Below are 5,015 nucleotides of genomic sequence, written 5' to 3'. Positions count from 1 at the left end.
AGGGAGGAGCTTCACGCGGGACGCCCTAATGATGATGATGATGACGATGACGATGATGAGGCGGAGGACACGCAAAGTCATCGCAAGGGCAAAAATGCCAAAAAGATTGAATATTACTGCCCCCCCGCGTGCTTCACTCTAAGTCAGAAGGAGATCGAGCAGTTTTTCGACTGTCTCCTAGGAGTAAAACTTCCCTACGGTTACGCGGGGAAGATAAGCAGGTACCTAGACAAAGCGGCAGAGGTTCAGCGGGATGAAGTCTCACGACCGTCACGTGCCGATGACGCAGATACTTCCGGTTGCAATCCGTGGGATCATGGACGCGCACGTCCGTGAAACGCTTTTTGGCCTATGCAACTTTTTCGACGTCATCTCTCGGAAGTCTGTTGGCGTGAGGCAACTTAGAAGGCTACAGGAAGAGATCGTGGTGATACTGTGCAAGCTTGAGATGTACTTCCCGCCCGCTTTCTTCGACGTTATGGTGCATCTGCTGGTACATATCGTGGAGGATATCATCCAACTGGGGCCGATGTTCCTGCACAGCATGATGCCGTTCGAAAGGATGAATGGTGTCATCAAAGGGTACGTTCGCAACAGGTCACATCCAGACGGAAGCATAGCCAAGGGCTTTCTGACCGAAGAGTGCATCTCCTTCTGCACGAGTTATCTAGAAATCGAGAACCCCGTTGGCCTGCCCGTAAACAGGCATCTCGGGAAGCTCGCTGGATGGGGTCACCGCGACGGTAGCCGCGAAATGCATGTCGACTTCAAGGGTCGAATCGCCGACTTTGAAAGAGCAAACCTAGTCGCGCTACAACACATAGACGTGGTCGATCCTTGGGTGGTAGAGCACAAAACCTTCATCGCAAAGACGTACAGTGATCAGGGCCAACAGAGGACAGACGGAGATATAATCAAAGAGCACAACTCAACCTTCACGCGGTGGTTCAAGGACAAGATGCTGACGTACCCTATAGACGAGGATTCTTCTGTGGAAGAAAAACTCATATTCGCCTTGTCACAGGGCGCCGAACACAACCTGATGACATTTCAGGCGTACGATATCAACGGCTACACATTCTACACCGAGGAAAAGGACATGAAGAGCGATTATCAGAACTCCGGGGTAACGATGGAGTCCTACACCGGTGACGTCAAGCAGAGATACTACGGAAAGATCGAGGAGATCTGGGAGCTGAGCTACGCCGGAGAGAATGTGCCGATGTTCCGTGTCAGGTGGGCCAAGAACATCATAAAAGAAGACCGGCATTTCACCACCATGGTTATACCCGAAGCCAAATCCAAGACAGCGGGCGCAAAGGTCACCGCGAAATATGAGCCATGGGTACTAGCTTCCCAAGTGGACCAATGCTTCTTCATTACCGACCCGCAAAAGCCCAGCCGTGTTGTCGTGAGGAGAGGCAAAAGGAGCATCATCGGAATGGATGGAGCCGCCAACGAGCTAGACTTTGACCAGTACGGCGATCCGAAGATGGAAGATGACGATGACGATGATGAAGAACCATACACAACAAGAAGAAGCAGGACCACCCTACCTAAAGGCCGTCCATTCAAGAGAAGAAGTCTAGGAGTTCCGGGGCTAAATTATTCAACCGCGAGAAAGAAGGGCAAGAAGATTGTGAAAAGATAATTATGTATCATTTTTTTTTGAGATCAATTATGTATCATTTTCTTGTATGAATAATGGATGTCATATTGTTAATCTACACATTGTACCGATCAAAATAGACATATAATTTATATTTTTGGATATTTTCTAGATTCTATAGTATTTTAAATATTCTACATAATAATAATTATTTATGCCTTTTATTTTGGTGTATTATGCTATGTACTATAGTGTTAAATCAATTTAATGAAAAAGTGAAAAAAATGGGGCCGCCAGGGTTCGAACCTGGCCGGCCAGGTTTGGCAAACCAACCAAGGGACAGAGCCAGTGCGGTACTAATCGATTTCTGTCAAACCCTGGTCTGTTTGCGTTTTGACCCAAACCTATACTGGTAGTGGCGCACCCCTAGAAGTGCGCCATTGCTAAGACTCATAGTGGCGCACCCCTGGAAGTGCGCCATTGCTAAGGGGGTCTGTGACTTAGACAAAAATCCCCGGCCGTCCCTTTCCCCACTCCCCATTCTCCCCACTCGCTCTCGATTCACCTCCCACCGGCGACGCCCTCTCCGACGCCACCTCCCACCGGCGACCACCGGCGGCCGCCCCTCCCTCGATTCACCTCGGACCCCGGCGATGCCCGCCACGCGCAGAGCGACGCCCGCCGGCTACCTGCCCCCGCCCCTCCCGACCGCAGTCATCGGGCGACGGAGAGGCTCCCCTCCCGGCGGCGACAGGTACCTCCTCCCTCCTCCCTGCGCCTCCCTCCGCCCGCCGTCTTCTTTTTCGGGGCCTCCCTCTTTCCCGTCCTCCCCTTCCCTCCTTCACCCCTTCCCCCTGGCCGCCCCTCCCTGCCATGACCCAACCCTAACCCTAGAACTGCGGGTCGGGAGATGGTTTAACGGCGGCGGGAGGTGGTTCAACAGTGGCGGAAGGTGGGCGAACGACGGGACTAGGGGAGCCCGGTGCCCTCTCCCATGGACGTCACAAAAATTCTGCCCGCCGCAAGACCGTCACCGCCATGGACGTCGTATACGCCCTCAAGCGCCAGGGACGCACCCTCTACGGCTTCGGAGGCTGAGCTCGGGAGTTCTCTTTAGCTGGGTTGGCCTGCGCCTAGAGCTGCTAGGCTTTCGATTTGGATGCGTGAATGTAATCTGTAGCGGAAATTGTTGCATATGGATCGATGGATGGATGAATGAATGAATTTGGTGTTGCTGGATAATTGATTCCGTGTCAACTGTGCTTGTGTAGAAATATTTGTTCCTCAACTTTGCTTGTTTTCATCCTTCAGATACATTATTACTTTGTGGATTGTTGTCTGGAATATGAAGTTACTTTGTCACAACCTGTAAATCTGAATCACCAATTTACAGCTAGCGTGGATTGCAAATGACAATAATTTTTACAATCATCTGCCTCATCATTGTTATTCCACTGGCTGTCATTCTTTCTAACTGAACATGTCCTGAAATCGTAATTTATTCTTTTGTTTCACTGTTGTAATTGCATCTTACAAACTAATAACTCGTGAAAACTATTTTAAGTGCTTGCTGAACATTGCTTGCTGAACATTGGCATACTGAACATTGTGTGAAAAAAGGGAAAATTGGCATACTGAACATTGCTTGATGCTATCTGATTCTGGCCATAGTCTGTAGTGTCATTTTCCTATGTAAAGTTTCCATTTATTTGATTCCTTTTTAATGCTGATTTTAATGCTGCTAGGTGTGTATGTTGCTGCTACTTCCTGGAACTTGAGCACCTGACCTGATCTTCCTCGACCCGGAGCAACGCCACCGTCCCTCTTCTTCCCCTGAGCGACGCCGCCGTCCCTCTTCTTCCTCTCCGCCGGCGACGCCTTGCGCTACCACCCCTCCCCTTCTTCCTCTCCACCGGCGACGCCCTGCGCCCTGCACCAGATCCCACCGCGCAGGTACGTCCCCCTCGATTCACCTCCCCGCCGGCGGTCGCCTCCCCCCTCGATTCTCATCTGCTATTTAAGTTAAACAACTTACATGTGCTATTATTTTTCATATCTCTGTTTCCCTAAAGGTGAAAAAAAAGAAAGCTTCTCTGTTTGAACTCCACAGTACCATGAACATTTTGTTTGTTTCCCTTGGATCTCTCTTTCTGCCGTAAGCAGTTAGTTTTTTTAGCTTACTGGATGAAAGCTTGATGTTCTTGCTGCATATGTGTTTGCTAGCTTGCTACTGCTAGTTGCTATGTGCTTGCTACTTGCTAGTTGCTAGGTTGTTAGTTGCTAGGTACCAATACTGTTAGCTTCCTCTTCGCCCCAATTCACCGACGCCTCTCTCCGTCGGGGCCTCTCTCCGCTCGCTAAAGAGCTACCCTTTTAGAGTGAAATAGGCCAAATCTAAACTAACTTGTTAGCAGTTTCATTTAGTTTAGGTGGCAGTAGCAAATTTAGGTTTAGGAAATTTAGGTTTAGGTGGCAGTAGCAAATTTAGGTTTAGGAAATTTAGGTTTAGGTGGCAGTAGCTTAGGTTCATCCACTGCTGCTGCTACCTAGTTGCTCCTCAGTAGCTTAGGTTCATCCACTGTGCTATGTGCTTGCTTGTTGCTGCTCCTATGTGCTTGCTTGTTGCTGCTGCTATTTTGGGAAGTCTATGGTTTTCCCTTACAACATACTACTGCTGATTTAACTGCAAAAGAATTAGTAATGAAGAAGAAGCATGGCACTATATTGATGCTCACAATGTTCATTTTGATGTTTACAGCACTAGTTGTTGCACGCCGCGCCGCCCTGACCTCCACGCGCACCTTGGAGCAGCAGCTGGAGAAGCACGCCGCGCCGCCCTCGACCGCTGACGCCGCCGCAGAGGACCGCCGCCGCACTTGCAGACAGGTAGCTTGTTGTTCATGCATGCTGCTAGCTAGTTGCTGCTGCTAGCTGTTGATGCATGCTGCTAGCTGCTGCTGCTACTAGCTGCTGCTAGCTTGCTGCTGCTTGCTGTTGATGCATATTGCTGCTAGCTGCTGCTGCTACTAGCTGCTACTAGCTGTTGTTGCTGCTGCTGCTGCTAGCTGCTGCTACTTGCTGTTGATGCTGCTGGTGTATATGGTGTCATATTCTTGTGCATGTGCCATGGTGCTCAGCTGGTGTATATGAGGAACAATTGTGCATGTGCCATGGTGCTGAGCTGGTGTATATGGTGACATATTCTTGTGCAGGGATCGACAGAGTTGCCCATTATCGCCGAAATGTTGATTCATTTCCGTTTCGGCGAAAATGGGGCACTCATATGTACATAAATTAGCATAGGTCATGCCCAATTTTGTTAGTGGAATGGATCGTAATATGGTTCAAAAATGTAAACATGTAGGATGGCCGGTCCCGGTGGCCGGCGAGGCGGTCGAGGCCGCGG

At 49.7% G+C, this 5,015-nt stretch overlaps 1 long non-coding RNA gene across 1 annotated transcript; it reads left to right on the top strand.

Annotated features, from left to right (window-relative positions):
- Positions 1–2,628: 2,628 nt before the first annotated feature.
- On the top strand, positions 2,629–5,015 carry LOC139830816 (uncharacterized). The gene is made up of 3 exons (XR_011744297.1): positions 2,629–3,562; positions 4,368–4,495; positions 4,974–5,015. It is a non-coding gene; the product is annotated as an uncharacterized lncRNA (long non-coding RNA).

The sequence above is a fragment of the Lolium perenne genome, chromosome 4, assembly GCF_019359855.2.
Source record: "Lolium perenne isolate Kyuss_39 chromosome 4, Kyuss_2.0, whole genome shotgun sequence".
Taxonomy (NCBI): Eukaryota; Viridiplantae; Streptophyta; class Magnoliopsida; order Poales; family Poaceae; genus Lolium; species Lolium perenne.
The sequence above is the reverse complement of the archived record's forward strand: the minus strand, read 5'-3'. Positions and strand labels throughout refer to the sequence as shown.